Raw genomic sequence first — 26629 nt, forward strand, 5'->3', positions numbered from 1 at the left:
AAGCAGAGCCCCAAGGCCCCCTTCACACCCCTGCCTCGCGCTCGTGCTGAGTGGCTGTGGATCTGGCACGTCCCCACTCTGTGGTGGGGGGTGGTGTATGGGGAGGAGTCGCTTGAGCCCGGTGGAACTCACTCACGACCCTCCCAGCTCTCAGGCCCCTGACCAAACAAGGGCTTCAAGGAGGTAGCCCTCAAGGTAGAGTCTGGGTCCGGGGGCACTTGCAGTTGAATCAGGGCCCCAGGAATTTGGGCATCGGTGTGACACCGAGCGGCGGGCCGCCCAAGACCGTGGCCGAATTGCACCGCAGCTGGATTTCTCAGGATCTTCCTCGGTGCCATCCTCTGCGTTTTGCTAGCCCCCGCGCCCCCCGAAGCGTGGGTCCTGGGCGCGCACCCCTGCCCAGCGGTGTCACGGCCTGCTCTGGTGCCGCCTGGCTCTCCTCCCGAGTCGGCGCCAGCGTGCGATCCACAGAGGCGGTGGCAGCACGCTGGCCGCGGTCTGGAGCCAAGTGACAGCCGGGAGTCCACCTCTCGGGAAACCCAGGAGACGCGGGCGGCCCACGACTCCCTTCACCCCCGCGGCCGCCGGGCCGCGCCCAGCGGCGGCTCCTTCGCAGCGCTCAGCCTGTGGGGCCGCGGGAGCCGCAGAGCGCGCGTGGGTGCGGCACCGGTGAGCTCCCGGGAGCGGCCAGCGGATCCCAGGAGGGATCCCCTCCCGGCGGGGCCACCGCCGCTGCCGCCACCACTTCGGGGCGGGGCCCAGGCCGGGGGTGGGGCGCCGGGCGGGCGCGGCGCTATTTCCAGCCTTGCCGAAGGCTTCGCTAGCACTTCGCTGGGAGCCTTCCCGGCGCGCGAGCCGCATCCCGCGCTGCTGTTAGGGAGGAGAGAGGAGAAGGCGGCGGCGGGCGGCGGGAGGCAGGAGACGGGAGGCGGGGGACAGACCCGGACCAGGGCGGTGGAAGCACACGCCACCGCGCCCTCTCCCTCTCCTGTGCGCTCCGGTCGCCGGCCCCACGTCGCTCGCTTCGCCCACCGCACGCAGTTCCGCCGCGAGCTGGAGGAGGTGCAGGGCCCTAACCGAGCTGGGGCGGAGGTCCTCCTTGCTCCCCCGGCGCCCCAGAGCCGAGGATTCGCCGTGGAGGACCGCGCCGGGGCTGGAAGCGCCCGCGGCCCCGCGAGTGCCGGCTGCGACAGGTAAGTGCGCTGCGTCCCTGCGCCACCCCTTTCCCCGCCCTGTGCAGGCTCCTGGCAGGGAGGGGTGCCCCGAAGGGTCCCGAGAGGGCCCAGAACTGCACTGCGACCCGGTCCCGCGAGCCCCCCCCCCCCCCCCCCCCGCGAATGTGAGTCCGAAGCCTTGGGCGGAAATAGGGTGCGCGCTGGGTTCTGGTCTGGCAGCACTTTGGGGACCCGCTCCAGTAGTGGGAACCCGCTCCGGTAGTGGGAACTTTAATTAGACTTTTGCTTCTTGGCTTTCACTTGCGGCCGCGCCTCTTAGGCTCCCCGGGTCCCTACGGATCCTCTGCTCCTCGTCCCAACCCTGGGTGCTGGGCGCGGGGAGGCAGCGTCTGACTTCGAAAGGGCCCGGCGGGAGCGCCCCGGGCTTTCCCGCGCGCTGGGGACTGGGACTCTGGGGGCGGGTTGTGGCGTGCGGGGCGTGGGAGGAGTTAGAGGCTGCCTCGCTTCCTACCCAGCGGCGGAAGGTGCCCCGCCGGCCCATCGCGCGCATCCCCACCCCGCGCGCCCCAAACCCCGCGACTCTCCTGGGCACCGGCCTGTTTTGTACTCGAGACGAGTGTGTGTGCGCGTCCGTGATCGGCGAAGGTGTGTGCGTGCGGGAGTGCGGGAGTCGGAGTCTCGGGCGGCTTGGGCGGGCGGCGAAAAATCCGTCTTGCCGCGGGACCCAGCCGAGCTCCGGCTGCGGCTGCAACTCCAGCTGCTGGCTTCCAGCTCTGCACCCCAGCCCTGGCCTCGCGCAGGCCGGCCGGGCCAGGCGAAGGCGCCTTTGCGGGTGTCGGCGGGGCCAGGGCTGGCGCTCGGGTGGGAAGTGACCCCTCTCGTTCCCCCGGCGCCGGACTGCCCCCGTGCCAACTTGGGCAGCACGGCTGGTGTCCGGGCCCTGCGACCCTGACCCAGAGCTGATGCAGCAGCCGCACAGCGCCCTCGGCTGTGGATCCTGGCTGCCCGGTGGTCTCACCGAGAAGACTCCCTGTCCTGAGGAAGGATCTGGTTCCCCAGTGCACCCCCTTCCTTGAGCCGAGACTGGCTATCTTAAGGGGGGTGGGCACCGAAGCCCTCTTTGTCTGCTGGGCCGGGATTTACCCCCCAGCAGCAGAGCGGAAGCGGTTGAATAGAGGGACCACAGCCTCTCCGGAGTGAACCCCGGGGGAGGGGCAGCGGCAGAGGGTTAAAGGGCAGACTACCCCCCTTCCGCATCCCTGGGGTGCTTACCAGCTGCACGCCCAAGCCCCTTTCTTTGGGTAAACTTTCACATCTGGGTTCACCTTGACCCTTGCTCTGGGCTGGAAAACTTTTTCTAAGCCCTGCGCTGCAACCAACAGCGGGAGTGGCGGGGTTCTCTTTAACATTTCCCGGCCTCGTGGCCTCGCCTGCTCACCCTCTATCCCTGTCAACAAGGCCAGGCAGACGGGCCACAGGAACGGGTGACACTCTGGTCCTTGAAGGATACCTCCCTCTTTTAATCCACAGCCCACGGTATAGGGCCGGGAGAGGGTCTGGGAGCCCTGGGGGCGGGGCCGGGGGGGAGGGCGGGAATGGAAGCACATGGCAGAGCCTTCATCACATTTGCCTCTGTGAAGTGACCCACAGGAGAGAGAAAATTCAGATCTGAAGAGATGGAGCTTCACAGGGTGATCAATAATTCCATAGCATTTGAGCACAGAAAACCTCAAAAGTCTGACCCCACCCCATCGCCTGGCCTGTTCGCTCTGGGACATACAGATGGCACCGCTGATTGATCTATTTACCTGGATTCAGACTCCAGAAGAGTGAATTATGTTCCCCAGGTATTGATTTCTCAAAAGACCCCAAATTAAAAAGGCCAGGCTTTCTTAAAGCAAGGTCAAGGATTAATTATTTATAGAGAGACATCCGTCAGCCAGTGTGGGGGCTCATCTATAAATTGCCTGCATGGGCAAAAGGAGCATCTTCTGATTCTGGCTCCGGCTGGGAGAGGAGGGGCCTGTCTGACCTCCTGGGTTTGGCCGAGGTTTCCTGGACTGTGGCGGGAGGAAGTCGCTCTGTAACTCAGCCTGCTGTCAGAGATGCCTTTTTAATCTCGTAGCCTGAATCCCACTTGGGAAATTTCAGGCATATTTGCTGTGTTTCCGTAATGAACATTTACTGATTACAGAGTATCAAGGGAATTTTCATTTCTTAAACATTTATTCAAAGCTCTGTTTATGTAAGCTAATAAGTCTGGGAAAGTTCGGCAAAGATGTGTTTGCTGCATGGTCGTTGGGAAAGTATGCCTGGTGGGCTCGTCTCAGAATCTACTCTCGGTTCAGTTGAAAGGAGAAGAGTCAGGTTCTCTTGATTGAAAGCGTCATGCAGGTTGCTTCTCTGCTCTTCACTCCCAAGTCTGAGCCAGCGGGGGCCTCATAGGCTTTTTGTGGTTTTTTGGATCGAAGAGATGGTCACTTAGAGCTTTTATCGTTGTTTGCTGATGAGTCTGGTTGGAGCCGCGGGAGGTGAGCTCTGGAGTCTTGTGGGGCTGGCAGGGGAGGGTGTGGTGCCCCGTTTCCTGCCCGGCCTGGAGTCTGGGAAGCGTGTCTCCCCTCACCGGCTGCCCTTCCCTGATTTCTCCATCGTGTAGCAGCCACGTCGGAGACACGTGGAGCGGGGAGGGAACCAGTGGGCAGGAAAGTGGACACAAGTTTATGGCATCTTTTTATTTTTATTTTATATGGCATCTTTTTAGTGAACAACCGTGGCAATTAGAGTCCGTAAACGCTGTGGGGAAACAAGCGCCTAGCCTTTTAGCCAGTCAGAAGGTACTGAGTTACAAACAGAAGGTTTATGAGGTGCTGGCCCAGGGAGAGCAGTGTGGAGGGACAGCAAGAATTTTTTTTTTTTTAAAGGGTGAGGATGGTTCTCTGGATGTGTATATGGCAATGGTGTCCTCGAGCCCCAGGAAGTTGCTGGGAAAGGCAGCCTGTGTGGTGACAGTGTGGTGACGGTAGGCTCCCTGGCACTCTCTTTGGAGTCCTAGCCAGGACTTGCCTGGCTTCAGAGCAGCTGTGTTCCTTCCCTCCTGGGGAAAGGAGACCCCTGGGTTCAGACAGCCAGGGGCCAGAGCTGCATTCGCGCAGGGGGCAAAGGACACAGGAGACACCATCTCATTCTTTCCTGGCTGCAGGCTGTGTGACCCGTCAGCGAATCACCGTGGCAGGAGATGAGACCTACAAATTGGTCGTGGGAAAAAGTTGTGACTTTAACCCTGTACATAACTACCTGTCATTGGTGATCTGGAGCTTGCCGGCACCTGCTGGCCGTAAATGCAGCCTCTGCCACTGACAGCATGAGGAGGCCTGCGTTCAGGTGGGGTTGACACCCACAAGCAGCCCTGATTCCACCTCAAAAGCCATCTTTCAGGGAAGTCTGAGTGTCTGTATGTAGGCAAGGTGCTGGGGCTGGCAGACCCAGCTGCCCTCCCAGGCCAGTGACCTGGGTCTCAGCATTCCCACTTCCCACCTTGAATGCCACGCATTGCTGGGCGATCAGTGCTTCTGGCTGCTAGTGACTGAGGACACGTCACCCTGTCTCTGCCAAGACACGGTCAGAGCTGCCCCCGGCAATGACATTGACTTGAACTAAATGAGAGTGGTCAGCACTGAAACCTGAAGCCAAATGACCCTCCGTCCCACACTCCCAGTGTCAGACCCGCTGTCCATCTTCTTCATGCTGCCATCCGCGAACATTTACTGAGCATGGACTAGGTGTCTGTCATCGTGCCAGGCTCTGGGGACACAAGATGAGCAGAACTAAGAGTGGTCCTTGCCCTCGTGGGTTTTGTAGTTTTGTGGGACAGAAACTCCCTCACATTCATCCCTCACCGATTCAGGCTTTGCCTGCAACACTATTACTAAACAAACACACAGTGCCTGTGTGAGTCTAGGGCTACAATGAACCTATGAAGGACTCGGCTGGGTGAGTATGAGATCTACAGTAGAGATATCTGGCCTAGACTTAGGGGCCGGGAAGACTTCCCTGAGGAGGTGACACTCAGCTGAGATCTGAAGGAGGAGCTGAAACTAAGCAGGGAGGGCTGGGGGGAAGTGAGGGAGAGGGAGCATGGAGCACGTCCAGGAGCTGTGGGAAGGCCCATGTGGCCAGCAGAATGGAGGAGGGGGATGTGGTTGGAGATAAGTGGAGCTCTGTCCGGCCCTATAGGGCCTTGAAGGTTTTGTGTGTGTGTGTGTGTGTGTGTGTGTGTGTAGACTTGGGACTTGAGTGTACAGCCCCTGTAGAGGAGGGAGTCCAGTGAGGAGGGAGCTGCAGTAATCCTGGAGGAAGGTGACCATGGTCCTAAAGAGGAGTGATGGACATGAATCCACCAGGGAGAGGGTGAGGGTGGTTGGACCATGACTCCTGGATCACGATTGGGAGCTCTGAATGCTCTGTCTGAGGCAGGGCACCCTGGACCAAGCACCTGTCCCCTCTGGCTGGCGTGTGTTCTTCAGGGCTGGGGATGTCAGGCAGCTGCTCGTGTGGCTCTGCCCCTGTGCCCGTGCTCACTTGGCCCACCTTCCAGCTTTCCTCTAAGCCCTTGGGCCTTCTGCTATGTTCCCCCATGTGGTCACCATTTAACCCTAGCTTGTGTGCGCACTCAGTAAGTTACAGTCCAGTACCCTGTGCCCAGTGTTCTCTGGTGAGGACAAGCTGTTATGATGCCCACCTTTCTCTTGGCCTGCATGTCGTCCACTTAGCTCCCTGGTGATCTGGTAGGTCCATTACCTGCCACCCACTTGTATCTGACCTGGCAGCTCCGCTCCTGTGCCCTCCTCTCATTGCCAGCCCTCTCTCCTTTCCCTCATACCTGTGGGAGTCAGCCTGTACCTACTCCTTCAAGGGGCTCTGCCCATGGCTCAGAGATCCCCAACTCCCTCTGATGGCTGTCTGCAGCTCAGCTCAGGCCCCAGCGTCCCTGCAGACACCACCTGGTCCATGCAGCTCTTCCATAGCTGGGGTGGGGCAGCAGGTCTATGAGTCACCCCACTTCCCATGGTGCCCACACTGCTGGCTGTAGGCCCTGTTTTGAGTGGTCACTGAGCTGCAGGCAACAGTCCAGGCCGCTGTCACCTTGTTCTCACTCTTGCCTGGGCCTGAGCCAGCTCCTCCCTGGCTGGGCCAGACTCGGGGACAGGAGGGATGAGAGCCAAGAAAAGGAAACTAGGAGGTGCAGATGTGCTCCTTGGGCCCCAGGCCTCTCTGGGGGCTGATTCCTACCACCCTTGGGCTCTCTGCCTGGAGAGTGGACTCATCAGACTAGTCTTCCTTCCTATTCTGGCCACTGCCCTCACCGCCATGGACCAGTGGCCATGCCCTGGTGCCTATCAGTGGAAAAGCGACACAGGAGAGCCCCTCTGCCCGCAGCTCCTAGACCGGGCACAGGTTGACGCATACTTGGCAGGCAAGTCCTCCCCACCTTCAGAGCTGCCTCTTCGTGGGGACCGATTTATCTCCTGGGACAAGACCCATCTGCCCAAGCCTGTGAGCTCTGAAACCCTCCTCCATCCCTGAGATCTAAAAAGCAGGGGTCTGCTTCCTTTGCTCATAAGGGGAGCAGCCAGGCACCCAGCAAATACTGACAGTGGTCCTTCCATGCGCAGGGCCTCCTGCCCGGTCCCAGAGGAGGCTGAGCAAACCCAGGCAGGTCACAGCGCTGGTGCAACTACTGCTCTCTCCGGCAGTCTTGGCCAGGTTGAGCTCAGCACGGAGAAGGTTCTCGGTGATTGCTGCTGGCAGGCAGAGGGAGCCAAACTGTGCAGTCTGTCTACACTGGTGGAGCCACTGTGTGATGCAGGCACTCTGTCTATACTGTTGAGTCTAGGGTGTGAGCACCTTCCATGTAGTCAGTGCCTGCCCCACTCCTGCTGGGATCTTTGCACAGGTTCAGAGCTCTCAGACTCTCTCTGTCTTCAGTGAATTTCCCTGTGGCTGAGCTCAGCCCAGACAGACCCCGGCTTCCGGTCCGACAGTGGCTTGGTCCATCAGGTCTACCTCCCAGAGCTGAGGGTGTTGAGCCCAATGTGCCATGTCTACACTGGTTGAGCCAGTGCCCAGAGCAGGCACTGTCTACACTGATTGAGCCCGGTTCTGGCTGAGGGCTGTCTGTTTACACTGGTTGAGCTCAGAATATGACTCAGGCAGTCTACACTGGTTGAGTCATGCATAACGCAAGCTGTCGAAACTGTCTGAGCCAATGCTCAAAGCAGGTGCTCTGTGTACTGGTGGAGCCAGTGGGTGATGCGTCCAGCCTGCGGCTGGCTGAGGCCTGTATTCTGGACTTCTTCTGATACCCTCACCAGGAATACTCTTTTCTCCCCTCCCGTATACACCTCTGGGTCCAATTTAACTCCTGCTTCCAAGGAACTTGTCTTGGTGGTCCCTCAGCTTTCCCATGTCTGGCTCCAGTCTCTGCTGGCTCAGAGCTGGGAGTGGTGTGGATGTGGGGCATCGTGATCTCACCTGGATGCCCCCTCCCACATTGGGCCTGGGGGCTGAGCCTGCTGCCACCAACAGATACAGAGGCTGCCTGCTGTCAGTGGTCATGGCCACCTTGCCATCCCTTACGGCAGCCACGCACAGGCCTTTTTCTCCGGAAGTCATCTGGGCGGGAGCTCTGCCTCCATGCACATGGAAAACTACACGCTTCTCCAGACTGAGTCCATCTGGCTGTCTCCTGCTTAGCTTTGGGGCCTCTATCTGCATTGTTGTTATTTTACCTCCTGAGGGTTGGCCTTATCTACAAATTTAGCTTCATCCCTGTGAAAGAACAATCTATGCCTATTATTTAACTCTTCTCAATTCCCTCTGCCATGAATTGAAGTGTCAACCAACAACCATGGCAACCAGCTCCACTTCATGCAGCCACTTAGAGGTTGTGACAGAAGCTAGTACCTGGAGTCAGACTGCCTGGGTTCAAATCCCAGCTTCACCACTTAGTCACTGTGTGGACTAGGGACTCAGTTTCCTCATCTAGAAAATGGGGATGACAATAGAAACTGCCTAAGAGCCATTGTGCCTAGCAGCTAGCCAGCCCCAAATCAAAGGCAGCTACCTCTATTATTATTGTTGTTGTATTATTTTTATTATTACTATTATTATTAATCTCCTGTATTTGGTCTCTCAGCTGAGGCTCAGTCCCTCTTCATCTCAGGTGCAAGGAAGTATGTTGGTCAGTGGCCTTGCCTGGTGATGTGACAAAGGCTTAGGGGGCATGTGAGCTAACTGGCTAGTGTCCCCTCAAGTCCCACCTGTTCTAAGCAGTTTCCTATCAATGCCTTTTTTGTTTTCCACATTCGGTACATTTAAAAATTTTTATTCCAAACACATTATGCACACCCCAAAAAGTGCACAGATTGTGTGCACAATGCAGTGAACATCCGCAAACAGAACAGGCCTGTGTGCCAGCACCAAAGCAGAAATCAGAACGTGACCAGCATCCCAGAGGCCCCTGTGCCTCCTTCCAGGCACCTCCCTCCCCACAGCAATTGTTCTCCTTACTTGTAATGACATTGCTTGGTTTTCCTTATTTTTAAACTTTATATAAGTAGATTCATAAATCTGTACACTTTTGTGTCCGGCTTACCTTCATTTGTGAAATTCATCCACATTGCTGGGAGTCATTGTAGTTTGTTCATAGTTATTACTGGGTAAGATTCCATTGTGTGAATATACCCAATTTATTTATCCATTCTCCTCTTGATTGACATTTGGGTTGTTCCGAGTTCTGGGCTATTATGAACAGTGTTGCTCATAGAGAAGGAAGTGCACTGAGCCCCCAGGGGACTATGGTCTCATTGACCCAACAAGAGAGGGCATAAGGCAATAATCAGAGTTCATTGGTGAGTTATGGAAGGCTGCCAGAAGGAAGCAAGCTTGGGACTGCATGCATGTTCATTTCGCCTGTGTCCCTTGGACATATGCACACACTTTAATAAGTGTGCCCCTACAAGAGAGGGGCTGGGTTCATCTTTTGCATGCATGTGTTCATCTTTTGCAGGTGTTGTCAAACAATTTTCTCTAAAGGTTATACTAATCCCCACCCCTCCCCTGAGAGTTCCAGTTGCTCCACATCCTTTCTAACACTTTGTGTTGCTGGTCTTTTATGTTTTGGCCATTCTATGAGTATGTAGAGGTATCACACTGTGGTTTTAATTTTATTTCCTCAGATGATTAATACAGTTTATTTTTTGCCAGGGATATGTTGAATTTGAAGACATTATTCAACAAATTTAAAAATTCACTTTATATCCAAATTATAGATAGATGTCTTAAATGTTGCGGGTGCTGGTGATTGCCTCTGCTGGGCAGGTTTGAATCTGGAAGGCAGTGGGTGGACTAGGCAGGTGTTTCTCTGGATGAGACTGGGAACCCCACCACCTGCCCCAGAACCACCTGGGGAGCTTGTCAGAGCAGCAGTTGCTGGCGCTACCTATCCCAGCCCCCAATCGCCAGATGGACCCCCATGATCCACCAGTCTCTCTGGGGCTCGCCTTTCTTTCCCTTTACAGATTCCATGAGCATTGAGACCACCTTGCCTGTGTGTCCACTGCTGGGTCCTGGCACAGAGTGCAATCCCGTAAATACCCACGGAACGAAGGACCAGAAGACAAAGTGCTGCCTGTGGGCCTCTGTCCTCTCTCACCCCCGCTGACCTGACGGGGATTTGTTGGGAGCCTGAGCTGCTATGGGAGGGTTCTGGAAGCTGGGCTCTCACACCCTACGGGGTGTCCTGTCCTGGGGCTCTGTTCCTCTAATGACATCCCCCTGCTCCAGAGCCAGCTTCTGACCAAGGCCGTGGTTCCAGGCTCCAGGCTCTGTGCTCACCCCCAGAGCTCCAGGCACTGGCTGTTGAGGAGCATCCCTTGGGTGACCTCATTCCCGGTGGGCTTATCTGTCACTGGGTCCCTCTGGAGAAGCCTGAAAGCAGCCTGCTCCGTTTGGCCTCCTCCGCCTTTCGACACAACCTTTTCATGGACGGCATGCCCTCAGGTCAAGTGCAGGCCCAAGGGCATGTCTGTGGCCATGCATCCACGCCTGCCCATCACGTTTAATGGGGACGGTGGTGCAGCCTCCTTTCTCTGGCTGTAGCTTGTTCACTTTCTCCCAAGTCTGACTTCGTTATCTGGAACGCAGCACAGCCTGGAGGATGAGAGCTCTGGGTCAGACCCTCAGGTTCAAATTGAGGTTCTGCTCTTGTTGGGTTTCAAGACCCAGCCATTACCCCCAGGGGACAGAGGCAGATTCACAGTCAACTCTGATGCAACAAGTAGGGGTGACTGAGATCTCGGAGGTTGAGGAGTGAGGACAAAGGATTCTGGCTGGGGCATCTGCTGGGGGCTCCCCTGAAGAGGGAGGCCAGGGCTGGTCCTTAGAGATGGGAAGGGGGGAGTGAGGACATCGGCAGTGTGAAGTCCTCAGAGCCCCCAGGAGACTATGGTCTCGTTGACCCAACACGAAGGGGCGTAGAGCAATAATCAGAGTTCATTGGTGAGTTATGGAAGGCTGCCGGGAGGAGGCAAGCTTGGGACTGCATGCATATTCAGGGCCAGGGGTGAGAACTTTATCCTGGTGCCCCTAGAAGTTCTCTCCAAACTGGCGGATCATGGGCAATGGACAGGTGAGCCAAGGACCAGTTGCTCTAAAACAGGGCGACAGAGAACGCCCGGTACACATTGTTTATGCGATGTGGAGGCGGGTGTGGAAAGATGGAAGAGCTAAAAGCAGTTTGGGAAAAACAACACCTTTTTTTTGTGTGTGAGGAAAGACAGATTAGAAAGGTTTATGCTCTTCTGTGATAACTAATATGAAAGGTTTATCAAAGTTTAAAAAAAAACCTTGACACTTTCTCCAAAATTGATTTGAAGACTTGGCAGATTTGAGGAATCATTCAGTAGCATTTTATGGGTCGATGCTAATTTGATGCAGCAGACCCTTGCGTGCATCACGCCAATTTACTGCCAAAGCAACATTAAGCACCGACCTTTCGTGCAAGGTTTATAGGCGGATAGCTCATAAAGATGCATGCTTGACAAGTATTCTGCTTCTCTTAGGATGTGCTATATGAAGTGTTTAGCAAAAAGCAACTAAATCGCCCTTGCCTTTTGCTGGTAAACAATCTCTGGGGCTCCCATGCAATATTTCACCACTTTGGGTCCTGGTATGGGGAGCTTTTGTCTCCAAAAGCTGTGGTAGAGAGAAAAGGAGGAGCCCTTTGGCATGGAGGATGCCCACAGGGACCACTTTGGAAATAGCTTGTAACCCAGGATAGGGGAAGCCAGTGACGCCCTTCCTAGAAGGAATCAGAGGTTGCCCCTAAACAAGATCCGAGATCCTTAGCGCCAAGTAAATCCATTTCCTGCTCTCGTTTTCCCCCCTGGGCTGATGTGTGATGGATCATCGCAGCACGTCTCTTTGCGTCCAAATACACGCTGTCAGAGTGCCTTCAGTGAGCAAATCATCAAGCTTTGTTTTGCACGTCAGAAAGGGTTTAACAATAAAAATTATCAGAACTCCCGTCTTTCACCACTGAAAACCACTGCTCATATTTTCCACCGAGGAAAAGTGGACTTCCACGGTATTAGTCTCCTCAGCACCACACGGATCCTTTGCTTCCTCCCATCCCAGTGTTAATTACCGGGGCTTAATGAAGAAGGTTGCTGGAGAGGGTAGAGTGTGCAGACCGGTATCAGCACAAAGCCTCGCGGGTTTCCGTCAGGGGAAATTTGATCCTGGGCAAATGTCAAGGCATTTTTGAAATCTGTGTTATGATATCAGCTCATTGCCAGTGTAGGGCTTCATTTGGATTTCATAAATATTGTATGGGGCTCTCTTATAACCACCTCGGCCAGCTGGAGAACACAATAGCCACCCCCAACACACACACACACACACACACACACACACACACACACACACACGCACACACGCAGGCACCCCACTGCAACTGCAATCTAGTGCAGGGTTGTCATGAAAAGCCAATTGGTGATATTTCAATCACAATGTTCTTGTAACAAATTCCATTCAAATTCCCCCGGAAAGGGAGTTAAGGTTTCCTCCTGCTGCTGGGAGAATGATATGCTAAATGTAGCTTCCCGGGGGCCCTGGCAGCCGTCCAGAGCTTTGTAATTTATAGTTCTCTTTTGTGGTTTTCCCAGTGACCTTGGAACTTCCAACCTGGAGGATTCCTTAGGTTTACATGTTGCCCTTCAACGTCTTGTGAGAATGGTCCCCAAGCGAGAGCTCTCAGCGCCCCTCAGGCTGCAGCCTGAGAGAAAGGAGGGGAGCCGGGGCGCCCAGGGAGCCTGTGGCAGGTGGCTGGGAGATTGCTTGTGGCTGCTGACCTGCCCTCTGGAATTGACGTCAGCCACCAAACAGTCCAATATTGTGGATGAAGGCAGCCCGCAGGTGACAGGAGCCTCTCCCGCCCCAGCACATCAGATCACCCCGGAAAAGAAGGGGAGGGACCATCTGCAATTACATTCGCCAGCTATTTTTGGTCGAGGAATAAACAAAATGGCCCAACTGCTGCTGTTACAGATTCTAGCAGAGGAGTGGCGTGTAGGAAAGATTAATGTACAATTAAAAGCTGTGTATGGGTAAATTACAGGGTGACAGCTATCTAATGCAAACACCGCAGACGTGTAATTAAGAGGCGTTACAGGCTCTCGAGGGTGAATTCGCTGAGGAAAGCGCTGGGGAGATGTCTGTGGAGCTGGACAGGGACAGGTGAGGGGACAGCGTGGTGGTGGGAGCTGGGGAGGAGGAGCCCCACAGCGCGGGGGGCGGCGGGGGGGCAGCCTGGGGTGTGATGGGAGCCCCAGCCCTGTCAGGTCGCGCAGCCTGCCTCGCCAGTGCCCCGGCTCTTGTTCCCAGCTGCCAGCCCTCCGTGGGCCACCCTGCTCTCCCCTCCTCACCTTTGGCTCCGTGGCAGTGAGTGCCCATGGGCGTCTTCCTCCACGTTTTTAATTTCTCCTGCTTTGTCAGCTTTTTAAGGGATATGTTACATTATGTGGAAATTGGATGCTAACAAGATTTGTATGAATAAATTAGACTCTTAACTTTTTATGTTATTACAAAATTGAAATGGACTCTAATGACAGTCAGAATTAATGTTCTGTTTCAAATAAATGCCAGGGATGTGACTGAATTTTCAGTGCATTCTCCTCATTTCCCGTCTTTCGTCCTTCCCAGAGGGCCTCGCCTGAGAGGGGGTCTCTCTTCGCAGACCTTCCCCTTCCACTGAGGCAGCCCTCTGTCACTCACCTGGCCCGTCCCCCAGGACTCCTCCCTGATGACCCTGGGGTGCTCTGCCCTCACTGTCCATGGAGGCTGCTGGGAAAACGTGTGGCTGATGCTCCCAGCGGCACCCCCTGCAAGAACTGTTCTCATCTTGGGGCGGGGTTGAGCTCCTTGCCCAAGGCCACACCCTATCCTGCATCCAGTGACTGGCTAATGGGACCTTCAGACCCAGAGTGCCCTGTTCTCAGTTGGGAGGCATCCTGACTTCTCCCTCTGCCCTCCCCAGAGAGCCCTTCCCAATAAACCCCAGATTTCCAGGAAACTCAGCCCATGCAGCAGCTCCTAGCGAGGATGGTTTTTCCTAAACGGACTGCCAGGTGAGTGTCCCCTGCTGGGATCAGAATCCCCAAAGACCAGGATTGTTCCTTCTGCTTTGTGTCCCCTTCGTGAGCCCAGGAGTGGGGTGAGGCACTGACCAGGTCCAGGCCCCCTGCGCAGGGTTGAAGCAGCAACAGGGCCAGAGGGCTTTTCTGGATCCCAGTGGCCACACCACCAGCTGTGGGTGGGGGTGGACTTGAAGGGCTTTGCTGAGACAGAAATCCCAGTGTCCCAAAGGACAGGGCAGAACAGGGAGGGACGGGCACTGGGGCGTGGGCACTGTCTCCCAGCTGATGTGGGAGAGAAAAGGGGCCGGTGAGCCTAGACACGGATCAGCCCAGGCGGGAAATGCAGCCCGGTGCAGCAGGGCCTCATGGAAAGGAGGTGTGCGGTCTGGGATGCCTGGGACACTGAGGTCTTCGGAAGGGGGCAGTGGAACTTGGTTCGCTGCTATCGCAGGAAGGGATGGGGTTCCGCGTGACCAGATGGTGACTATTACATGAAATCTCTTCCCTTCTGAAGTCCGGAGACTAATTCAAAATTCAAAACCAAAGTCCTGACTGACCAAACAGTATGCCCGTGAACTGCATTTGGCTTCTGGGCTGGGGGACTTAGGGGCCCAGGGCTTCCCTGGCTAAGTGGACACTTTCCCACCTGGAAAGTGACAGCCAGAGCCCTGGGAGGGAACGGTGATTGCCAAGACTGCAGGCCACGGCTGCAGAGCTGTTGGCTGCAGATAACTGAGGCCTGACCAATTGTGGCCTCTTGAGACCCCCCCATCTGCTGGAAGGGGGGGTCCTTGCCCTGAGAGTGTGAGCATCTGGGAAGCTGTTTGGGCCCCAAATATGGCTAGATGCGGGCAAGCCCATCCCTGGCCACTTGGGCCACTCGTTTTGGGACTCAATGGATGACTGGGTAGCAGACCCCTGTCCCACATCTGAGGGACCTCACCTCAGCATCCCTGCCTCCACCTTTACGAGCCTCAGCAATTCCTTGCAGGAATGCTTTCGAGGAGCAAGAGAGGAAAATGGAAGTCTACCCAGCCCATCTCTGGATCCAGGGTTCCTATACCTTGTCACAGAGAGGGAGTGTTTTATGTTTTAAATAATTCTGTATACATAAACTCAGAAGTCATCTTCATTTTATTAATTTTTATACCTGCCGCATGTAACCTGTTTAATCAGTTTGTATACCACAAACATCTCTTCATGGTCACGGATCTGTTCCCATCCTACTTTGGACACCTGCACGGAGTTCCTTCGGATGAGCTTGTGTAAACAGTTCCCCCTTGGACGTGTTGGTGGTTTTCATTTTTGTTTTTCAATTTTAAAGAATGTCGGGGTGAACGTTCTTGCTGTATTCCTTTGTGTCATTTCAGAATAAATCCCTAGCAGTGGAATTGTTGGCTCAAGGGATATGCATGGTTTTAAGACTTTGAATAATTCCCGACAAACACCTTCCACGAAGACCCAGCGGTGCCTGTTTGCACACCAGCAAGTCTTCGTTTCTTAGATTTTTGTCAATGTGATAGGTTAAAGGGAGGCATGCTTATTGCTTTTTTAAAAAATAACTTCTATTCTCATCAAAATAACACCTATATGTAATTTAAAAAGCACAGCTAATAAAAGGTTTATAATAAACCCAGCATTCTCTGCTTCATTCCTTACTGCCCTCCCAGCCTCTTCCCGGAGGCAACCCCCTAAAACTCTGGGCTGTTTCCCCTGCATGTATGACTGCCTCTGTAGTTCTACATAACATGCATGTCCCGCAGGTGTGAAATGGACAACCAGTTGTCCCAGCATCATTTATTGAACACTCACTCTTTGCCTTACTCTTTTAAAGTGCCGGCTTCATCATTTGCTTAATTCTTATATTTACTGGGGCTGCGTTGGGACTATTTGACTTTACTGTGTCTAATCTTGTACCAGAACCCACTATTTTAGTGACTTCAGCTTATGAACATATTTTTACTATCTTAGAAGATACGTCTCCTCTTATTATTCTTGTGTGACATCACATTTTTATTATTTTACATGCACTCTATATAAATAGTTGGTCCAAGTTTCAAATATCCAATGGAAGTTTGTATTGGAATTGTGTTTCATTTATAGGTAAATTTAAGACAAATCTACAGATAAATTGGTCTTTTACTTTATGTTTTACTGTATTGCATCTTCTGATCAATTTATTCAACAAATATCTATTGAGAACTAGCTGTATGCCAGGCACTGTCCTAGGCACTGGGGGATATTCAAGAAACAAAGCAGCAGAAGATCCCAGCCCCCATGAAGCCAACATGGTAGTTCTTTGAAAAGCCAAGCAGGCTGGCCACTGTGGCTCAGTAGTTGAGCATGGACCTATGAACCAGGAGGTCATGGTTCGATTCCCAGTCAGGGCTCATGCCTGTGTTGCAGGCTCATGTGGGGCGTGCAGGAGGCAGCCGATCAATGATTCGCTCTCATCATTGATGTTTCTGTCTCTCCCTCTTGCTTGGAAGTTGAAGCACTTATTTATTCAACCTTATGGCTTTATTAAGTTCTGAAAAACTTTCAGTCATCATCTCTTCCTTTATTCTCAACATTAGCCTTTCCTTTATTCTCAATATTAGCCTTTGAATTGCCAGTCACACGTATAAGGGACAGTGTATATATTAAGAATATGAACTCTGGGAGGAAAACCAAGATGGCGGCATAGGTAAACACCTAAACTGCAGCCTCGCACAACAATTTCAAAAATACAACTAAAAGTCAAAACAGACATCATCCAGAACCACAGGAAAGCTGGCGGACTGAAATGCCCACAACTAGAAGGAAAGAGAAAACCACAAGGAGAATCAGAGGAGCCGTAAAAGCCTGAGGTATGGAGACACGGGCGGAGACACGGGCGTGCGCGCGCGCGTGTGGGGAGGACGGAGCCAGAGAGGATGGGGCAGCTGAGTGCCTGGCCGGCGTTCTCTAGCGGGAAGGAGATAAAAGCTCCAGATTGCGCTGAACCCCAGCTCCGACTGCACTGAACCCCAGTTCCGGGCGAGACCCTGGGAAGCCAGGCTCATACTGGGGGAATCTGGGCTGTAAGGCGGAAACTCAGGGGAGCGGTGAAAGGCAGAGCCTTTCAATTCCTGAGGCGCACACGTGAATGTGCGCAGAGGACGGACTGTTGACTGTGCCGCTGAATTGCCTTAGCGGGAAGGAGACAAAAGCTCCGGACTGCGCTGAGCCCCAGTTCCGACTGCACTGAAACCCAGTTCCGGGCGAGAATCTGGGAATCCAGATTTATTGGGGGAGAGACTAGACTGTTTGGCAGCGGGTGAAACTCCAGGGTGCCTTTCTCTCAGAGGTGCTTGCAGGGAGTACAGAGGGACACTGAGGGACACTGAGACCCAGGAACCTCATAGGGCGGGGCTGATGGGAAGCCAAGGCTGTAGGCTCCACCCTGAAACTCCGCCCCATCCAAGCTGAGCACAGAGGCTTTTACAATTCTGCAAGTCTAGTTGAATAAGGCTGTCTCCCGGCATAGACACAGCTGATCCTCACAGCCAATTGTCCTGGAGGTCAAATCCTCCCAGTGTACCAACAGCAATCAAGGCTTAACAACACCAAGACTTTGCACTCAGCCTACAAAGGGGGGGTACCAAGAGCGACCACCTAGGGAGATTGGGGAAGCTGAACTACCGGTCCCTATAGGTCACTGACCACACAAAGCCACTCCATCAACACAGGGAGGCAGCCAAAATGTGGAGACACCGAAGCAGGTCACAAATAGAAGAGATGGAGGAAAGTAAACTAATGGACGACACAGTGTTCAGAACCACATTTATAAGGTTACTCAAGAATCTTCTAAAAACTGCTGATAAACTTGAAGAGACCTTCAAGGACCTTAATGAGAATACCAAAAAAATGGAAAAGGACCAGTCAGAAATTATGCATACACTGTCTGAAATAAAGAATATACAGAAACTCAACTGTAGATCACCGTACCCCAAGAGTCAAACCAAAGATCTGGAACATGAGGAAGCAAAAAACACCCAACCAGAGAGGCGGAAAGTAAGAAGATTTCAAAAGTGTGAGGATAGTGTAAGGAGCCTCTGGGACGGCTTTAAGTGTACCAAAATCTGAATTTTTGGGGTGCCAGAAGAAGAGAGAGAGCAAGATACTGAAAACCTATTTGAAGAAATAATGACAGAAAACTTCCCCCACCTGGTGAAAGAAATAGACTTACAAGTCCAGGAAGCGCAGAGAACCCCAAACAAGAGGAATCCAAAGAGGACCACACCAAGACACATCATAATTAAAATGCCAAGGGCAAAAGACAAAGAGAGAATCTTGAAAGCAGCAAGAGAAAAACAGTTAGTTACCTACAAGGGAGTACCCATACGACTGTCAGCTGATTTCTCAACAGAAACTATGCAGGCCAGACAGGAGTGGCAAGAAATATTCAAAGTGATGAACAGCAAGAACCTACAACCAAGATTACTCTACCCAGCAAAGCTATCATTCAGAATTGAAGGTCAGATGAAGAGCTTCACAGACAAGAAAAAGCTAAAGGAGTTCATCACCACCAAACCAGGATTACATGAAATGCTGAAGGGTATTCTTTAAGAAGAGGAAGAAGAAAAAAAAGGTAAAGGTAAAAATTATGAACAACAAAAAGACATCAAATACATACCTACCAACAAGTGAATCTTAAAATCAAGTGAATAAAAAAATCTGAAGAACAGAATGGACTGGTGAATATAATAGAATCAGGGACATAGAAAGGGAGGCGACAGACAATTCTCAGGGGGAAGGCGGTCTGACGGGTGCAGGAAGAGATTGGACAAAAATCTTACACCTATGGATGAAGACAGTGGCTGGGGGTAAGGGTATGGGGTGGGGTGGGGAATCAGGTGGAGGGGAGCTATGGGGGGGGGGGGAGAGGAACACCTGTAATAATCTGAACAATAAAGATTTATAATAATAATAAAAAAAGAATATGAAGTCTGCACCCTGGCTGGTTTGAGGTAGAGTGTCAGCCTGCGGACTGAAGGGTCCCGGGTTCCATTCCAGTCAAAGGTGCGTATCTTGGTTGCAGGCTCAATCCCTGCCCCTGGCTGGGGCGCTTCAGGAGGCAACCAATCAATGTGTCTCCCTCACATAGATGTTTTTCTCTCTGTGTCTCTCCCCCTCCCTTCCACTCTTTCTAAAAATCAATGGGAAAAAGATATCCTCAGGTCAGGATTAAAAAAAAAAAAAAAAGACAGAATATGAACTCTGCAGATTGCTACATGGATTTGACTTTACCTCTATGCTTAAATTAATAGCTGAGGAAAATGACTTAAACTCTATTCTTAGTTTTCTCACCCATAAATTGGGCGTACTATTACTATATACTTAGGTTGTTATGATAATTAAATGAGTTAATATATCCGGTATACATACACTTTGTATAATGATAAAGGCAGTGTTGATTAAAATACATTTCATTTTCAAAACTGAGCTGTCTGCTGTTAAAGTGTGTATACATTGTTTTTGGACACCCTGTATGTAAAGTGCTTAAGACAGTTGCTGGCACATGGCCATCCCTATGTAAGTCCTAGTTATCAGTTCCTGGATGCCCCAGAGTCCCCGCACTGACACCAACATGTTTGCCTCAAGATCATTATTACAAGTTTACGAGAAGGACCTGACTTCATCTCAGTCCCTAGGGATGCATTTCTGCCAGCGTCTCCATGGTGGTTCGTACTATTTTGGACCTTCTCATTCTACTCTCTTCCTTGTAACCTCGGTCTCCTATTTTTCATGTATGCGTTCTGGGTGACTATGTCAGATTTATCTCCTGGGTCTCTGCATCTGCTGGTTTACTGATTAATCTGTTGTTAAACTCCCGCACTGTGTTTTTAATTTCAATCACTATATTTTTTATTTGTAGAAATTCTGTGGAGATCTTTTAAATCTCCATACCTGTTTTTGTAGTTTCCCATTCTTTTGTTATTTTTCGTCTTTCTTTATGCACTTAATAATCTAAAACATAGTTATATTGCCTTTTCAGGCTTTTTCTTATGGCAGGCTCATGGAGTATTCGTTCTTCTGTTTGCTTATCAGCTGATTTTGCCTCACCGTGAACCATTTCTTTGAGCAGATTAGAATTCCTATGTGATATTCTAGGAAAGCAGAAGTGATCCAAACTCATTTAAGATGGGTGATACTTTACACAGTAGCCCTGTGCTTCCTGGGCTGTGAAAGTGTTGGGATTTACACCACCACATCGGAAGGGTGAACTTGGACCCCACGGCTATGGTGCTGGCCTGGGATTGCCATTCTTTCTGGAAATCCGCCCCCCACCCACCCACCCCAAGATTGTTTTGTATTTCCCCAGACCGGTGGAGTTTTCCAGCGCCATTCCAATGAGTGGGGGCCCTGGCGGAGCCTGACCTTGGTGCCGGAGCTCAGACCAGGCTGCGTCTTCTGCGCTTGCGGACACCAATGCCCGGTGCTGGCCTCTGTGGTCTGCCCGCTGCTGTTCAGCATCTCTGGGCACCGGCTGACAGTTTATTGCTACAGCTCTCATATCGCTTCATTTTTGACACCTAAGGATTTCCTTTTCTCTCCTTCAAGCTCAATTATGTATTTTTAATTATTTCATATTGCATCCAGCATTTCCATGCATTTGGAGGTAGGGGTGGTGGTGGTGGGTTCTGTGTGTGTCTGCCATGATCTTTTTTTTTTTTTTTTAAATATACTTTATTGATTTTCTACAGAGAGGAAGGGAGAGGGATAGAGAGCTAGAAACATTGATGAGAGAGAAACATCGATCAGCTGCCTCCTGCACACCTCCCACTGTGGATGTGCCCGAAACCAAGGTACATGCCCTTGACCGGAATCGAACCCGGGACCCTTCAGTCCGCAGGCCGACGCTCTATCCACTGAGCCAAACCGGTTAGGGCTGCCATGATCTTTTATTTAGGATTTTTACATCTAGAGTGGCAAACAAGATTAGTCGGTGATTTTTATTTTTGTTTCATCTTTGGCAGGTTTGGGGACCAGGGTTATGTGTTATTCATCACATTAATTAGGAAGTTTTTCTCCTTTCTTTATCCTCTGGAGCGTTTTAAGTAGCATAGAAAACTTCTGTACCTTGAAGGTTTGAAATTTCCCAGTGCAATCTGTCTGAGGACACCGCCTCTGGGGGAGAATGAGGGTTTTCTGCTTGTTTCTGTTCAGCTTTTTCTACTTCTTAACTGTTTGTATAACTTCTGCTTCCTTAGACTATCATACATTCTATCAAGATTTTTAAATTTATTAGCACAGAATTCCACGTGGCATTCTTATATTTTAATAAGTTATATCTTCTCTGGTTATATCTTTTTCATTAATGTTGCGTTTCTCTCTCTTTTGTTTTTATGAGTAGACTTTACCAGGCAGTTGTATATTTTATTGGTGTTTTCTAAGACACCACTGTTAAATTTATTTATTCACCCTACTATTAAACTCTTAAAAATCTCTACTTCCCCCTTTCATCTTTAAATCCTTTTTAAGGTTTATTGTCTTGCTCTTTTTCTAATGTTTAAGTTGAATGTCCAAGTCATTAATTATTATTTTTTTCCTTAAGAATAAAACACTTAAAGCAATAAAGTTTCCTCTGAGCACAGTTCTGGCCACATTCCATAAGTTTTCGTGTACATAAGTTGTCATCATAATTTTTCATACTGTAAAATTGCTTTTTTGATTTCCTTTTTTATATAAGAGAGGTGTTTAGGAGAGTATTTTAAAGCTTTTTATTTTTTCTTTTGTTATTAATTCTAGTCAGATATTATTGTATCCCATACATTGTTTAAAACTCCCATATTTTCATGAAATCTAAAATGATGCTGATTGTAATGCACACCATTATTTTTTGTATAACTAAGAAAGGTGGGAAAAGGCACTGCTAGTTAAACTCCAATATCCCATCAACTGTAAGATACACATTCCATATATGCGCACACATGCATGCAAATATAAAATTAGTCTTGAAACTGTTGTTCAAATTTTCTCTATGGTTGTTCATTTTTTATCAGCTTGATCTTTCCATTTCTGAGTGAGACCTGTTAAAATCTTCCACTTTAATGGTGGACTGGTGAATTTTCCTCACGATTGCCACTTTTTGCTTTATATATTCTGAGGTTTCGTTGGTAGATCCCTACGAGTTCCTAATTGTTATAAAAAATTTTTTTATATTGCTCTTTTTCTCATTATATGGCACTGCTCCTTACCCCTATTCATTCCTTTTTGCCTTGAAATCAGTATCACCATGTCCGCTTTCCTTTGGTTAACACTTACTGGCATCCCACTCTCCAGTCCCTTATTCCCAGCCTTGGTGTTGCTTTTAAAAGGCGTGTTTTGCCCCCACCAAGATTGATGGTCTTCCTCTGGCAAGCAGTAGGCTCTCTATGTGTGTAAGCAGCTGTTCGTGAAGGTGGCAGAAAACATGAGGAAAGAGGGCGGGGGAACCCCCACGCTTGGGTCTGAAACCCTGCACTGCCCTCTACCAACGGTGGGCACTGCACACATTGCTTACCCTCCTGGGGCCTCAGTTACCCCATCTATAAAATGGGGTGATAATGGTACCTAGCTATGTGCTTATTTTGCGGATTAAATAAGCCAACACATGTAAAATGCTTGGACTGATGCATTTGGACATTTAGGGAACATCACTAAATGTTAGATGGGCTTAATCCCTTAATATTTATTCCTCACTAATATTTTAGATTTATTTCCATTACCTTACTTATGGCTTCTGTTTACTCACCTTTCTTGTGCTCAGTCCAATCAATATATTTTTCTGCAGTTGATTTGAAAATTATAGATTTTCCCCTATCATTTAATTGAGTACTCTTAAAATGTTAACGTACATATTTAACTATACATTTTTTAGCAAGTCTAAAGTTATCTCTTTCAGCCTTTGAAATAATCAAGGGTCTTTGTATGCTGCACACTCTCCCTCCATCTTTCTACTTAGACTAAGGATTTTTTTTTCTATCTTAATACCAAAAAATGCATTATTAATAAGTAGAGTCAATAGTTCATTAAATTTGCTAACAAATTTTACCAGTGTTCATGGTTTTTAAATCCTGCTCCTTCTGTCTGGGTTTTTCTTGCAGAAATGTATCCTTTAGTATTCTTTCATTTTGGGTGGCAAAAGGTCTTTATTTTGCCTACATTCTTGAATAATTGAATAAAGGACCTTCATTTTCCTACAGTGCTTACCAAAACAGGACTCCTCCACTGTCTTCTGGGCAGCTCCTGAAGCGAGGGTGTCTGCTGTTGGTCTAACTGTTGTTGGGCAATGTCTTTTCTTTCTGGTGAATTTTAAGATGTTTCTTTTTGCTTTTGGTATTCCAGAGTTTTACTAAGATGGGTGAATTTTTTAATTTTTTTTATTATTCTGCTTAGCACTCTATGTATATTCTAAGAAATTATGTGTTACTTCGATTCTGGAACATTCTTAGCTGTATCCCCTCAATGTATTGCTTTTTCTACCAGTACCCCCTTCTTTTCTTCTGGAATTTTGTTTTAGATGAATGGGGTGATAATTTTTAACAATTGCATAGGTTTCCAGAGTTTGAATGGACCAAAAATTAATTGAACATTTTTCTACTAATGGCGATTTATATTTTTTCCATCTTTTTTCCCTATTAAAAACAATGCTGTAGTCAACATTTTAACCTCTCTCTTTTTTCTTAGATTTTATTTTTATTGCATTATAGTTAGGTAATGCCTTCTATTGGGATTTTTTTCCTCTGGTCTAATGTAAGCCCGTTTTTCTAAATAGTCTATGAGAGATTGAGAAAACGATTCTGTTTGCTGAGAGCAAAGGTGTGAGAGGGAGCGTCAGATTTTTATTACTGAAATCTTTAATATTCTCACTTAATTTTGTTTGTGTAATTTGTTCATTTAAGAAGTGTTGACACCTTTATGACTGGGGGTTTGTCACGTCCTTTTGCCCTAATCGTTTGCTTTCTAGACTCTGAAGCAGCGTCCTGAGGCATATTGGTGCCTGTCCTAGAGGTCGCTCTGCAGGGCTGACCCCTGGCATCCCCCGGAAGCCTCATGGACACCTTTGTGGGCCCTTGGGCTCTCCCTGTGCCCTGACCCCTGAGTGGCTGCCCTGTCGCCTGTCCTGTGCCCTCTGCACTGGGCTTGCAGGAATTCTTGGCTGTGCCTGGTTTGTGGTCCCCCCCACCCCCCCATCCCACCTCCGCTCGTGGATTCAGGCTCCACCCATCCCCTCCATTTTTACATTTGTTTGATCCTTTCAATGGAAATTGGCAGGGAGAGAAATTAGACAAATGGTGCTCGTTGCCATTCTTAACACAGAAGTCCCTTTCCTTCTGCCAGCTGCTTTTCCAAGCACGCAAGCTCTTTCTCTTACTCAGCTTGGTCTCCTTTCCTCGCTCCAGTCTCCCCATGTGCATGAGTTCACGGCAGGAAGGATCATTTCTAGCACCTCTGGTCGCTCTGTGGGGACACAAGCCCTGTGGGGCTAGCAGCCTGGGCTCCTCCCGGGAGGAGGCTCCTCGGCTTCCTGCTTGTCAGGAGCTGTCTCTGCAGGTGGATGGTAGCGAATGGCCAACAGTGGGCGTGTGCTGCACACCTGCAAACAGCCCAGCCCTGGATTGGGTGCATGACTCTGTGATCCCATCAAGTTCCACATGGATCCCTGAGAGCTGCTGATGAGGAGGAACCTCAGGTTATGCACCGTGTGCATGGACATCCAGTCGGCCAGTGGCCCAGTGGGATTTTTGACTATTCCTGGCCTCTTGGTGAATTTCAGCTGTGGCACAGAGCTCAGCATCCCCCGGAAGCCCTCTCCTTTTCCCCAAGGGAGGTTATCTGGGCTCATTGCTCAAGGGACAGTCTTGCTTCCCACGCTGGACCATCAGGAGAGAGGCAATGTCCACTGCCCAGCCGCATTCTGCCCTGCAGCCTGCCCCGCCCCTGGCTCAGCCTCGTGTGGGACCCCAGCTCCTTTGGCTGATGTTTGTCCAGTGCCTCTGGCTGGGTAGAGTGGGTGGGTAGAACAGCTGCCTCCCACAGATCTGTTCACTAGCAGCCAGAGTGGGTCATTTTAAACAGGAAATTGCCTACGTCCAAAAGGGAGAGGTTTATGCTCGTCCCACCAGACCTTCGCCCAGAATGCCGCCCATCCCTTACCTGCCCCGCCCCCCTTCAGTTCTCATCTCCCGTCCTACACAGGGGCCTTCTTTTGCCCAGGCCAGTGCCCAATACCCTTGCTGCAGGACTGTCTGCCTCACTGGGAACTCTGCGAGGGTGGTATGTAGAGGCTGGCACGTAGTAGGTGCAGTGCTCAGCAAGGAGGGGAGATGGTGAAGGCGGAGGGAGATGGAGAAGGCTGGGGAAAGAGCAGGAGATAGAAGGGTGGGGGTGCGCCTGAGCCAAGCTCCAAGCTCTGCTTGTTCCGAATGCCCTCCTTTGCTGCACTGTTCCCAGCGGGTGCCAGCTCTGAATGCCTGTTTAAGTCACTCCACGAAGCTCAGCTTCTCAATCTGTTTTGTATTTGCAAGGGCCAGATTCATCTTCCTTTTTTAAAAGTCAAGCTTCTGAAACAGTCATTTAAATTCACAATGATTCTTCTCTAAAATAGCTGCTCTGAACGGGGCGTTCGGAGCTGTGGTTCTCAGGGACTCTGCCAGGAGACATGCAGGCCATGCAGAGACACCTTGACGGGTGCGCGCTGTCCGTGACGGGGGGCTCCCAGGGTGGGGGCTCCCAGGGTGGGGCCAGCTTCAAATAAGGGGGGAAGGCGTCGGGCTGCAGTCCATCTCGCTTCCCGAGGTGACCTGCGCACATTGGATCTGCTCTCCTGGGAAGGAGAGAGCTGGCTCAGCGGCCACTCCAGATGTTTGCACTGAGATTAGATGTTGCAACACCCACACCTTGGGATATTCTGGACAATTAAAAAGTAAGAGGTAGATCTGTATATACTGCCTGGGAAACATGTCCAAAACGTGTAGTTAATGAAAAAGCAAACTGAGCAATATGTACATATATACCATTTCTGGCTAAAAAACACATACATGCAAAAAAAAAAAAAAGCCACAGCTATATATTCACTGTTTACATATGTATAAGTACAAACTTGCATCTAGAAAGAAGTCTGGACTAGATTAGGGTAGCATTGAAATAGTCTTTAATTGTATTGTTTGAAGTTTTCCCCAATGAGAATGTATTTCTGTGTATGTGTGTAACTTAAAGAGCTGTATGGATTTAGAATTGGGAATCTACATCACTTATCCTGAGCTTCTGGGTTTTTCATCTTTCTTTTTAAAAAAATATATTTTATTGATTTTTTACAGAGAGGAAGGGAGAGGGATAGAGAGTTAGAAACATCGATGAGAGAGAAACATCGATCAGCTGCCTCCTGCACACCCCCTACTGGGGATGTGCCCCAAACCAAGGTACATGCCCTTGACCAGAATCGAACCTGGGACCCTTCAGTCCTCAGGCCGACGCTCTATCCACTGAGCCAAACTGGTTTTGGCCATCTTTCTTTCTTTGAGTGAAGATGTTGAATGGCTTATGCAATGTTAATTGGACATTCTAAAAAGTTTTCTGACTGATACTTTATATGTAAATTATATTTGTAGTTTAGGTCAGAGGTAGAAAACGTCTACTTAAAAACCAACATAGTCAATATTTTAGGTTTTGTGCCCCAAACGATCTCTGCTGAAACTGTTAAACGCTGCCACCGTAATGTGAAGCAGCCATAGATGATATGAAAATGAATGG

At 50.3% G+C, this 26629-nt stretch overlaps 1 protein-coding gene across 1 annotated transcript in view; it reads left to right on the forward strand.

The window, feature by feature from the left end:
• Positions 1-1079: 1079 nt before the first annotated feature.
• The window catches only part of CHST8 (carbohydrate sulfotransferase 8), a gene marked incomplete at its 3' end in the record, with an annotated part of 107876 nt that continues 82326 nt past the window's right edge, over positions 1080-26629 (forward strand). Inside the window, exon 1 of the mRNA XM_079759509.1 lies at positions 1080-1193. The remainder of the gene's footprint in view (positions 1194-26629) is intronic.

Source organism: Cnephaeus nilssonii, assembly GCF_951640355.1.
Source record: "Cnephaeus nilssonii genome assembly, chromosome: 20".
NCBI classification, from domain to species: Eukaryota; Metazoa; Chordata; class Mammalia; order Chiroptera; family Vespertilionidae; genus Cnephaeus; species Cnephaeus nilssonii.